Source organism: Bos taurus, chromosome 27 (assembly GCF_002263795.3).
Source record: "Bos taurus isolate L1 Dominette 01449 registration number 42190680 breed Hereford chromosome 27, ARS-UCD2.0, whole genome shotgun sequence".
Taxonomy (NCBI): domain Eukaryota; kingdom Metazoa; phylum Chordata; class Mammalia; order Artiodactyla; family Bovidae; genus Bos; species Bos taurus.
The window spans coordinates 6,629,349-6,642,364 of NC_037354.1; the positions used below are offsets into that span (position 1 = coordinate 6,629,349).

At 45.4% G+C, this 13,016-nt stretch overlaps 1 pseudogene; it reads left to right on the forward strand.

Moving 5' to 3' along the window:
• The first annotated feature begins 1,389 nt into the window (after window positions 1-1,389).
• LOC100337009 (beta-defensin 5-like) lies at window positions 1,390-12,981 on the forward strand (annotated as a pseudogene).
• The last annotated feature ends 35 nt before the right edge of the window (window positions 12,982-13,016 follow it).

The window sequence follows — 13,016 nt, forward strand, 5'->3', positions numbered from 1 at the left end:
AAAACTGCTCTGAAAAACTGAAAAACGAAGTCTATTATACTAGATGGAATTTTGGCTCAGCTTGATGGGATAAAGTCTGATGCTAAGATTCTAGAAACTATCTTAAGGAGAGAGATGGTCATTTCAGTAAAACAAACAAACAAACAAAACAAACAAAACAAGAATCAGATATAAACTAACTATAAAAAACCCACTTGAGACATCAAATATAAAGGCAAGTGGATTTAAAATGAAATGATGGAAACAGATATGCTGTGGTCATTGTTTAGACTCTCAGTCATGTCCAACACTCTTGAGAACCCCATGGAATCATCCAGTCAAGATTACTGCAGTGTGTTGCCCTGCCCTCTTCTGGGGAAACTCCCTGACCCAGGGATCAAAACCATGTCTCTGCATCTCAGGCAGATTCTTTACTGTTGAGCCGACAGATATGCTATGGAAACATTAATTTAAAGAAAACATGGTAGGCTGTATTGGTTAATTGACAGGCATCCTGGTGGCTAGGATGGTAAAGAATCTGCCTCCTATGTGGGAGACCTGGTTGGATCCCTGGTTTGGGAAGATGCCCTAGAGGAGGGCATGGCAACCCACTTCAGTATTCTTGCCTGGAGAATCCCCATGGTCAGAGGAGCCTGGCAGGCTACAGTCTATGGGGTCACAAAGGGTCAGACATGCCTGAGTGACTAAGCACAGCACAATCAAGTAATTTTTAGGACAAGGACCAAATATAGAGAGCTGATATTTATCCTAATGATAAAATGTTTAATTCATCAAGAATACATATGAATACTGAATCAGAATGTACTTAGCAAAGGAATTTTAAAATTCTTAAAGAAAACTTACAGGAATCATCAGAGAGACAGACAAATTAGCAATTACAATTGGAATTTCCCTGACAATCCCGTGGTTAAGATTCCAAGTTTTCAATGCAGGGGGCACAGGTTGCATCCCTGGTTGGGCAAGTAAGATCTCTTATACCATACACAAAATTCAACGCAAGATAGATTAAAGGTTTACAAAAACCACAAAACTCCTGAAACCACAAAACTCCTAAAAGAAAGCATAGGAGAACAGTTCTTTGGCATGGGTCTCCACAAGGATGGTTTTGAACTTGACACCAAATGCACAAGCCACAAAAACAAAGCTAAAGTGTAGGATGCATCAAATTGAAAAGCTTCTGCACAGCAAAGGAAACAATGAACAAACTGAAAAGATGGTGCTCTTTTAATGCTCCAGTGATTTCTGAGGCTGGATGAGATAGCAGCAGTGTTGCGTGAAAGAGAGTGGGGTGAGAGAGGATGGTCGCATCCCAGGTCACGTCCAACTCCCTGGGATGGCCGCCAAATGTGGGGACTTGGCTTCACACAGGCAAGGACTCAAGAGCGAGTCATGGTGAAGGAAGGTCAATCCAGGGAGGAAACGCGCTACACGGGGAGTGTGGGCCATCTTGGAAAGCAAGCCCAGCACCAGGGTATGGGGCTGTCAGTGTTTATATGGGTGGGTTATTTCATAGGCTAATGAGTGGGAGGAGTATTCCAGCTATTTTGCAGAAAGGATGGGGATTTCCAGGAACTGGGTCAGCACCTACTTTTTGACCTTTATGGTCAGCCTTGAAATTGTCATGGCGCCTCTGGGTGTGTCACCTAGCTGCCGTGTTACAAAGGGATTTAAAAACATATATTTACTTCAGGTCTTAGTTGTGGTATGCAGGATATTCATCTCAGCACATTGGCTTAGTTGTCTCATGGCATGTGGAGAAGGAAATGGCAACCCACTGCAGTATTCTTGCTTGGAAAATTCCAGGGACAGAGGAGCATGGTGGCCCAATGTCCATGGGGTCGCAAAGAGTCAGACACTCTGAGCGACTTCACTTTCTTTCTTTGATGTGGAATCCTAGTGACCAAGCCAGAGACTGAATCCACATCCCTTCGCTGCAAGGCAGATTCTTAACCACTGGACCACCAGGGAAGTCCCCATCATTCTTAAAAGGTTGTGCCCCGCCCAATTCTGATCTCATTAGCACCAGGTAGCTGGCATTTGACAGCACTATTTGAGCTTTCCATTATAGAAGAATGTCCTGGTAAAGCTCTCAGGACACTGGTGACTCAGGAGGCAGGCAGGAACATTGAAAGAGAGGTCGATTTTGCTGCAAGTTACATCACTGCCACTTAGTAGACTGTGGCCTTGGACACATCTTTTTGTTGGATTTGCAGCCAATTTTAATTGACTTTTTAAGTCAGTTTTGCCTGTGGCCTCAGACATGGCTTTCTAGTCCTCAGGACCATCTTGTATAAACCTTGGGTCATACCTACCTGGCGGGTTTGTTTAGAATTCAAAGAGGTAATTTGAATAAAAGTGGCCAGCTACTGAGCAAGGCTCATTGCAAAATACAATTGTGGGACAAGTTCAAAGAAGAAACTAGTAAAAGTGTCAGCGGGGGAGGACAGATTTGGCCCAGCCCTGGTCCCCTTCTCAGGGTAGGTCCCCGCATGACTGTCAGAAGCCATGGCGCCGGCCCCGTCCAAAGGACAAGGGAACTGGGGACAACGGCCTCTGCCCATTAACACCCAGGGCTCCGTGGTGAGAACACCTGTTTGTGGAGTCGTAGATGTGAAGGGCTTTGCTCTTCAAAACCTTATCTGTAGGACTGGGACACCCCTTCTTGCCTGAAGAACTGAGGTACTTTGCTGGAAAGAGCCTGCCTCAATTTCCTACTCACAGGTTAAGGGTTTGGGGACACAGCATTTATCTTCCCTTTAAAGAATGAAACCATGAGTTACCTCTCAGCCCAGGCATGAAGCAGCCACAATCCACATGGCCTTGTTTGGCTTTGAGCCTGGGAAAACTAACAGTTCATGTAGACTTGACCTAAAACTAACCCTTCCCTCTACCCTATATGAACTCATCTCTGGTTTCTGGTGAGCCACCCCATGGTTTCCTGGGTAGGTGACATCCTTGCTGAAGCAACACGACCCTTCCCTGATGTACAGAGATGCCCCTGGGCGCTATCTCCAGGATTAACATAGCTGCAAAGGACTCATCTTTAGACCTTGCCAAGGAAAAATAAGCCACTGCAATTGTGCAATTCCTGACAAGGGCCATGTCCCACTGTTGAGGAACCATGGCAAGAAACTCCCCTGAAACTCAACATGGCACCCTGACCCCTTTTGGAAATGCACTTCTATGAAAAGTCATGCCTGGTCTTGCACATAAAACTGCATCATCAGCTTCCTTAAAAGAAAAAAAAAAAAATCTGCTGTGCTGCAAACCATAGATCACTAAAACACACCAATTTTTGTTTTGTTTATTTATTTAGGCTGTACTAGGTTGTAGAAAATTCTGAAAGAGATGGGAATACCAGACCACATGACCTGCCTCTTGAGAAACCTATATTCAGATCAGGAAGCAACAGTTAGAACTGGACATGGAATAGACTGGTTCCAAATAGGAAAAGCAGTACGTGAAGGCTGCATATTGTCACCCTGCTTATTTAACTTATATGCCGAGTACATGATGAGAAACGCTGGGCTGGAAGAAGCACAAGCTGGAATCAAGAATGCCAGGAGCAATATCAATAACCTTAGATATGCAGATGACACCACCCTTATGGCAGAAAATGAAGAGGAACTAAAGAGCCTCTTGATGAAAGTGCAAGAGGAGAGTGAAAAAGTTGGCTTAAAGCTCAACATTCAAAAAACTAAGATCATGGCATCTGGTTCCATCACTTCATGGGAAATAGATGGGGAAACAGTGGAAACAGTGTCAGACTTTATGTTTTTGGGCTCCAAAATCAGTGCAGATGGTGACTGCAGCCATGAAATTAAAAGACGCTTACTCCTTGAAAGGAAAGTTATGACCAACCTAGATAGCATATTAAAAAGCAGAGACGTTACTTTTCCAACAAAGGTCCATGTAGTCAAGGCTATGGTTTTTCCAGTGGTCATGTACGGATGTGAGAGTTGGACTATAAGGAAAGCTGAGCACCGAAGAATTGATGCTTTTGAACTGTGGTGTTGGAGAAGACTCTTGAGAGTCCCTTGGACTGTAGGAGATCCAACTAGTCCATTCTAAAGGAGATCAGTCTTGGGTGTTCTTTGGAAGTAATGATGCTAAAGCTGAAACTCCAGTTCTTTGGCCACCTCATGTGAAGAGTAGACTCATTGGAAAAGACCCTGATGCTGGGAGGGATTGGGACAGGAGGAGAAGGCGACGACAGAGGATGAGATGGCATGATGGCATCATGAACTTGTTGGACGAGAGTTTCAGTGAACTCCGGGAGTTGGTGATGGACAGGGAGGCCTGGCCTGCTCCAGTTCATGGGGTCACAAAGACTCAGACACGACTGAGGGACTGAACTGAACTGAACTGAGGTCATAGTTGTGGCATGTAGGATCTAGTTACATGACGTGCTATGCTTGGGAGTACAGAGTCTTACCCATTGGACCATTAAGGAAGTCCCATAAAACAGCATTTTTAAAAATTACATTTTAAAAAAATTTTGAATTAGTGTATAGCTGATTAATAATGTGATAGTTTCAGGTGGACAGCAAAGAGACTCAGCCATGCATATACATGTATCCATTCTGCCCCAAACTTCCTTCCCATCCAAGCTGTCACATACCATTAAGCAGAATTCCCTGAAAAACATCATTTTCAATGAAGATACACAGTAGACAACGATTCAGTCTCACTTCTTTATCCAGTGTAGTATTATAGCATGTTTATAAATTGATCCTGCAGTATAGATTTTGCCTGCAAGTTCCATATATACACACACACACACACACACACACACACACACACACACACATATCGTGCAAGGTAAGGAGCAATGGCTGCGCTTTGCTGGAGCAGCCATGAAGAGATACCCCACGCCCAAGGTAAGAGAAACCCAAGTAAGACGGTACGTGTTGCAAGAGGGCATCAGAGGGCAAACACACTGAAACCATACTCACAGAAAACTAGTCAATCTAATCTCACTAGGACCACAGCCTTGTCTAACTCAATGAAACTAAGCCATGCCCGTGGGGCAACCCAAGACAGGCGGGTCATGGTGGAGAGATTTGACAGAATGTGGTCCACTGGAGAAGGGAATGGCAAACCTCTTCAGGATTCTTGACTTGAGAACCCCATGAACAGTATGAAAAGGCAAAATGATAGGATACTGAAAGAGAAACTCCCCAGGTCAGTAGGTGCCCAATACGCTACTGGAGATCAGTGGAGAAATAACTCCAGAAAGAATGAAGGGATGGAGCCAAAGCAAAAACAATACCCAGCTGTGGATGTGACTGGTGATAGAAGCAAGGTCCGATGCTGTAAAGAGCAATATTGCATAGGAAACTGAAATGTCAGGTCCATGAATCAAGGCAAATTGGAAGTGGTCAAACAAGAAACAGCAAAAGTGAATGTCGACACTCTAGGAATCAGCAAACTGAAATGGACTGGAATGGGGGAATTTAACTCAGATGACCATTATATATGCTACTGCTAGCAGGAATCCCTCAGAAGAAATGGAGTAGCCATCATGGTCAAAAAAGAGTCCAAAATGCAGTACTTGGATGCAATCTCAAAAACGACAGAATGATCTCTGTTCATTTCCAAGGCAAACCATTCAATATCACAGTAATCCAAATGTATGCCCCAACCAATAATGCTGAAGAAGCTGAAGTTGAATGGTTCTATGAAGACCTACAAGACCTTTTAGAACTAACACCCAAAATAGATGTCCTTTTCATTATAGGGGACTGGAATGCAAAAGGAGGAAGTCAAGAAACACCTGGAGTAACAGGCAAATTTGGCCTTGGAGTACGGAATGAAGCAGCGCAAAGACTAATAGAGTTTTGCCAAGAAAATGCACTGGTCATAACAAACACCCTCTTCCAACAACACAAGAGAAGACTCTATACATGGACATCACCAGATGGTCAACACCAAAATCAGATTGATTATATTCTTTGCAGCCAAAGATGGAGAAGCTCTATACAGTCAGCAAAAACAAGACCAGGAGCTGACTGTGGCTCAGACCATGAACTCCTTATTGCCAAATTCAGACTTAAATTGAAGAAAGTAGGGAAAACACTGGACCATTCAGGTATGACCTAAATCAAATCCTTTATAATTATACAGTGGAAGTGAGAAATAGATTTAAGGGTCTAGATCTGATAGACAGAGTGCCTGATGAACTATGGAATGAGGTTCGTGACACTGTACAGGAGACAGGGATCAAGACCATTCCCATAGAAAAGAAATGCAAAAAAGCAAAATGGCTGTCCAGGGAGGTCTTACAAATAGCTGTGAAAAGAAGAGAAGCAAAAAGCAAAGGAGAAAAGGAAAGATATAAACATCTGAATGCAGAGTTCCAAAGAATAGCAATAAGAGATAAGAAAGCCTTCTTCAGCAATCAATGCAAAGAAATAGAGGAAAACAACAGAATGGGAAAGACTAGGAATCTCTTCAAGAAAATCAGGGATACCAAAGGAACATTTCATGCAAAGATGAGCTCGATAAAGGACAGAAAAGGTATGGACCTAACAGAAGCAGAAGATATTAAGAAGAGATGGCAAGAATACACAGAAGAACTGTACAAAAAAGATCTTCACGACCCAGATAATCACGATGGTGTGATCACTGACCTAGAGCCAAACATCCTGGAATGTGAAGTCAAGTGGGCCTTAGAAAGCATCACTAAGAACAAAGCTAGTGGAGGTGATGGAATTCCAGTTGAGCTAATCCAAATCCTGAAAGATGATGCTGTGAAAGTCCTGCACTCAATAACCCAGCAAATTTGGAAAACTCAGCAGTGGCCACAGGACTGGAAAAGGTCAGTTTTCATTCCAATCCCAAAGAAAGGCAATGCCAAAGAATGCTCAAACTACTGCACAATTGCACTCATCTCACACGCTAGTAAAGTGATGCTCAAAATTCTCCAAGCCAGGCTTCAGCAATACATGAACCGTGAACTTCCTGATATTCAAGCTGGTTTTAGAAAAGGCAGAGGAACCAGAGATCAAATTGCCAACATCCGCTGGATCATGGAAAAAGCAAGAGAGTTCCAGAAAAACATCAATTTCTGCTTTATTGACTATGCCAAAGCCTTTGACTGTGTGGATCACAATAAACTGTGGAAAATTCTGAAAGAGATGGGAATACCAGACCACCTGATCTGCCTCTTGAGAAATTTGTATGCAGGTCAGGAAGCAACAGTTAGAACTGGACATGGTACAACAGACTGGTTCCAAATAGGAAAAGGAGTTCGTCAAGGCTGTATATTGTCACCCTGTTTATTTAACTTATATGCCGAGTACATCATGAGAAACGCTGGACTGGAAGAAACACAAGCTGGAATCAAGACTGCCGGGAGAAATAACAATAACCTCAGATATGAAGATGACAACACCCTTATGGCAGAAAGTGAAGAGGAACTCAAAAGCCTCTTGATGAAAGTGAAAGTGGAGAGTGAAAGAGTTGGCTTAAAGCTAAACATTCAGAAAAGGAAGATCATGGCATCTGGTCCCACCACTTCATGGGAAATAGATGGGGAAACAGTGTAAACAGTGTCAGACTTTATTTTTCTGGGCTCCAAAATCACTACAGATGGTGACTGCAGCCATGAAATTAAAAGATGCTTACTCCTTGGAAGGAAAGTTATGACCAACCTAGATAGCATATTCAAAAGCAGAGACATTACTTTGCCAACAAAGGTTCGTCTAGTCAAGGCTATGGTTTTTCCTGTGGTCATGTATGGATGTGAGAATTGGACTGTGAAGAAGGCTGAGCACCAAAGAATTGATGCTTTTGAACTGTGGTGTTGGAGAAGACTCTTGAGAGTCCCTTGGACTGCAAGGAGATCCAACCAGTCCATCCTAAAGGAGATCAGCCCTGGAATTTCTTTGGAAGGAATGATGCTAAAGCTGAAACTCCAGTACTTTGGCCCCCTCATGCGAAGAGTGGACTCATTGGAAAAGACTCTGTTGCTGGGAGGGATTGGGGGCAGGAGGAGAAGGGGACGACAGAGGATGAGATGTCTGGATGGCATCACTGACTCGATGGACGTGAGTCTCAGTGAGCTCCAGGAGTTGGTGATGGAGTGGGAGGCCTGGCGTGCTGCGATTCATGGGGTCACAAAAAGTCAGACACGACTGAGTGCCTGATCTGATCTGATCAGATATATACATATATATATATGTAGATGATATCTACCTCTCAAATATCATTTAGAGCTAAAGCAGAAGGAGTCATGATAAAGACAACTTATTTTCCCTCAGAAAAATCCTATCCCTGGGTGCCAGCCAGGGACTCTGTCTGCTTGAGGCAGCCTCCATGGTTTTGCCGAGCCTCAGATGCGAGACTCTGAGACACAGCGGGGGACCTGAACAGGACTGAAGCTCTGGGGGCTCCTTCAGGACGGGGTCCTCCTGGGTACCCAAATTTCTAAAGGCTTTGGAGTTCTACTCATAGCTGCATGGCAAGTTTCATCCTGAGATTTAGCATTTCTGAAAAGCTAGGTCAGTGTCTCTCCAACACTGAGATGGACAGATGTTACAAAGTGAGGGATGTTACTTAGTGATGGAGGTCCTCCTTAATCCAGTGAAGGGGTCCCCACTGCTGGGCCTGCTTCGTGATACTAGGCTGGGGAGATGCGTTCAGTGGCAGCGTCATCCTCCCACTCTGTCTCTGATGAAGGGAAACAGAGCACCCATCTGCCCACCACGTGTCCCACTGAGATTTCATGAGACAGGTGTGTGATTGTGTTGCAGTGAATTAAGAGAAGTTTTTTTCTCTCTTTCTTTTTTCCCTTTTGTGTCTTTCTCCACTTTAAATGTTCCTAACCTACAGTCTGTATTGATAACCAAGTTTCTTCTTTGCAGAAGACTAACCTATTATGTGAACTACACCTGACACCTATGGCTCTCCATTTCTGCAGGAGCCACATTCTGCATGTATTATCCTTTAACTTGTTCTAGCCACATCCTGATACTTAACTTTATCGCATCATAAACCTCCCCTTGTGTAGTTTGTTTTTCCCTTCCTTTGCTGTATGTTACCTCATGTTGATGCTTATCTTTATGGTGCACTCTCTTTGGAAGCCACCCCATAGTGGTTTGCCTTCCCCCTTTTGTAGTATAGGAAGAAAGTCACCAGGAAATCCCCAAAGGACAATGGACCCAACCACAGGGACCATCTGCCAGACCCAAATACCTAGCTACCTGACACTGGCCTATTGACTGTTTCCCAACAGTGCAAAAGAGAGAATTCAGGACCCCTACACCTTTTGTCCTGTATCTCCAAGCCCTGACTGTGAGCCCCAATTGTATGATCCCCTAGATTCCCGATGGAGGGGAGACAGGCTACTTGAGGCAGGAACCTATTGTGTTCTCCATTCTGTTGGCTTAATGATTAAAGCCATCTTTCTGTGTCCTCCAAACTCTGTCTCCACAATTTTTATTCAGCTCTGGTGGGCAAAGAAAACCAAGATTTTGGCGACAACTGTTGCTGCCAACCCGTAACAGGCTAGCTGACGTGGGGAGCAGGTCGGGACCACTGAGTCTCTTCCCTCAGTGCCCCAGGGCCCAGAAAGAGAGGGGCTGTCTCTGCAGATGCTGGGAGTCAGCAAGTCTTGCCCAGGGAGTGAAACTGCCTCTGAAAGAGTTAGTCCCTATTTGGGCCTGAAACAGCCTTTCATGGAAACAGTGTACGTGTTAGTTGCTTAGTCATGTCCGATTCTCTGCAACCCCATAGACTACAGCCCACCAGGCCCCTCAGTCCGTGGGACTCACCAGGCAAGAACACTGGAGCACGTTGCCATTTCCTTCTCCAAAAGGAACCATCAGTTCAGTTCAGTTCAGTAACTAAGTCGTGTCTGAGTGTTTGCCACTCCATGAATCGCAGCACGCCAGCCCTCCTTGTCCATCAACAACTCCCAGAGTTCATTCAAACTCATGTCCATTGAGTCAGTGATGCCATCCAGCCATCTCATCCTCTGTCGAGCCCTTCTCCTCCTGCCCCCAATCCTTCCCAGCATCAGAGTCTTTTCCAATGAGTCAACACTTCACATGAGGTGGCCAAAGTATTGGAGTTTCAGCTTCAGCATCATTCCTTCCAAAGAACACCCAGGACTGATCTCCTTTAGGATGGACTGGTTGGATCTCCTTGCAGTCCAAGGGACTCTTAAGAGTCTTCTCCAACACCACAGTACAAAAGCATCAATTCTTTGGGGCTCAGCTTTCTTCACAGTCCAACTCTCACATCCATACATGACCACTGAAAAAGCCATAGCCTTGACTAGACGGACCTTTGTAGGCAAAGTAGTATCTGTGCTTTTCAACTGTCACCTAGTTTGGTCATAACTTTCCTTTCAAGGAGTAAGCGTCTTTTAATTTCATGGCTGCAGTCACATCTGCAATGATTATGGAGACAAAAAATAAAGTCTGACACTGTTTCCACTGTTTCCCCATCTATCTGCCATGAAGTGATAGGACCAGATGCCATGATCTTAGTTTCTGAATGTTGAGCTTTAAGCCAACTTTTTCACTCTCGTCTTTCACTTTCATCAAGAGGCTTTTCAGTTCCTCTTCACTTTCTGCCATAACGGTGGTGTCATCTGCATATCTGAGGTTATTGCTATTTTTCCCTGCAATCTTGATTACAGCTTGTGCTTCTTCCAGCCCATGAGGAACTATAGAAATAAAGAAAGTGAAGTCTCCCTTTTATGTCTGACTCTCTACAACCCCATGAACTGTAGCCCACCAGCCTCCTCCATCCATGGAATTTTCCAGGCAAGTGTACTGGAGTGGGGTGCCATTTCCTTCTGCACAGGAAAACAGTGGGCAGATTCAAAGCCCTGGAAGGGTGAGGGTGGGGCTGGGGAGTGGGTAAGCTAAGGTTCCGCAAGAAGTCTGTGCCCCTGCCTGGGGAAACAGGCAAGTCTGTGCCCCTTGCCACACCCCTGCCCATCAGCTTAAATGACTGCCAGGTAAAAGCTCCTGGTCAAAAGGACAGCAGGAAAGCTTTTTCTGGGGTTTTCCCCAGCCTCATTAGCATACGAGTGACTGCCCCTGTTTTGTGCTATAAAGGCCACTCGCATTACACACAGGGAAGAGGCTCAATTAACCAGTTCCTAATAAACAAATCCACAGCCAGCACGGAATTCCTCCCGGAACCTGGGACCTTTATAAAGCGGCAAGCATAGCCTCTTCTCCAGTGTCAGCCGCAGAGCTCCATCACCTGCTCCTGGCGCTCCTCTTCCTGGTCCTGTCTGCTGAGTCAGGTGAGCTCGTGAGAGCCCCGGGGGGAGCCATGGGCTCTCTCTCCTGTTTCTACCTCCTTCTGTCCTGCTGCCCTTATCTACATGTGGTCAGACTAAACCTTCATATTTGATGCTTCTGAGAAGCCAGCACTGAGTCCTTAGTAGCGAGAGGAGTCTGAGAACCGCCCTGTAAAATTCCTGGCTGTTTCTAAGCCACTCTAGCGAGTCAAGCTTCTGAGCCCATCTCCTCATTGGTCTCATGAGGAGGAAATAGAAGATGCCTCTGTTAAGTGACTCTCCTTGTTTTCTTTTTCATAAAAGCAAGAAATTTGATTTTGTCCCATGACAGAAGCACAGAATGCTGCTTTATAAATCTTTCTATTTGAAGGGTGGCAGCTCTGGGTGACCAGACAAGTCCAGAGGAGAGTCAGGCCGAGCCTGGGCTTTGGGAGCTGCCCTTGGGACGCTCCGTGCTGAGTCTCCTCAGCAGGAAGGTCATCCAGGACACGTCGCTGACGATGCAACCCTCTCTCCACAGCTGGGAGGCAGCACATCCAAAGCAGTGTGCAGGATCGACTGTCTGATTTTCATCTTACCTTTGATATTTCCGGAAATAGGATGAAAATATGTAGGAAGGAAGGAGGGAAGGAGGGAGGGAGAGGATGCAGAGACTGAGACCTGAGACAACTGATTAGATGTCAAAATCAAGTTGAAAAGGCCTTGTCTGATCAGTGTTGTTTATGAACCCAACTCTTAGCACAGTGGCAGGAAGAGAGGACAGGGGTGTAAGGAATGTGGCCTCTCAGTGCCCAGGCCCCGGGTTCTATCCCTGGACAGGGAACTAGAGAGGAACCAGAGGTGTCTTGTGGCCAAAAGAGAAAAGGGCCTGTGAGGAAGACGGGAAGGTGGCTAGTCAGGAGGAAACCACAAAGGGAGGAGGAGAGGGGTTGACTGGCACCAGTGCTGAGAGCGTTCTGAGTCAGTAGAGACGATGATACAAAACTTTTTTTTCTGAACCATTGTCACTGTCAGCTGTAAGTTGCTTTGAGAGTAAGTTCTCTTTAAACAGTTCTTACACTTTGAGCTGCATCTTTTCCTTGTATCTCAGCTCCACTACTTGACTGACTCCATGAGTTGGAAAACTAAACTGTGAAAAAAGACCCCTGCGGGCTGCTTCTGACTCTGGGCGGGAAGGTCGATGTAGCAGAGCTTCCTGGTCTTTGCCCTCGTGGTGGAGCTGATCCCGCACACAACCGGGGTTCACATGCCCCAGTCCCTCAGCCTCTGGTTCTGGAAACGGAGGGTCCACCAGAACCTGGGCAGGGTCAGTATCTGTCTGGAAGCTGGTCCACGGGGTCCTGGACTCACATCTTGTTGTCAGGAGGCTGTGTCCGCATCTCAGCACAGAAAGCCCAGGGCCTCACTCAGAGGGGACACAGCTGGCCTTCTCGAGATGCTGCTTTCCTGCTGACACGTTTTTCCCTCTTTCTTCTCTTTTTAGGATTTACTCAATGCGTAAGATTCCTCTAAGCTGCTGTAGGAATATAGGCATCTGTGTGCCGATCAAGTGCTCTGGAAACATGAGACAGATTGGCACCTGTCTTGGAGCCCAAGTAAAATGCTGCAGGAGGTGGTAAAAGAAGGCAAAGACGCGGCCAGGACCGATGCGGAAACTGCACCCTTCGACAGAGCATCTAAAATTTAAACCAGAATAAAATTTATTCAAAGTTAAAGAATCTTGCCCACTGGTCATTGATGTTGTTGTGTGGTG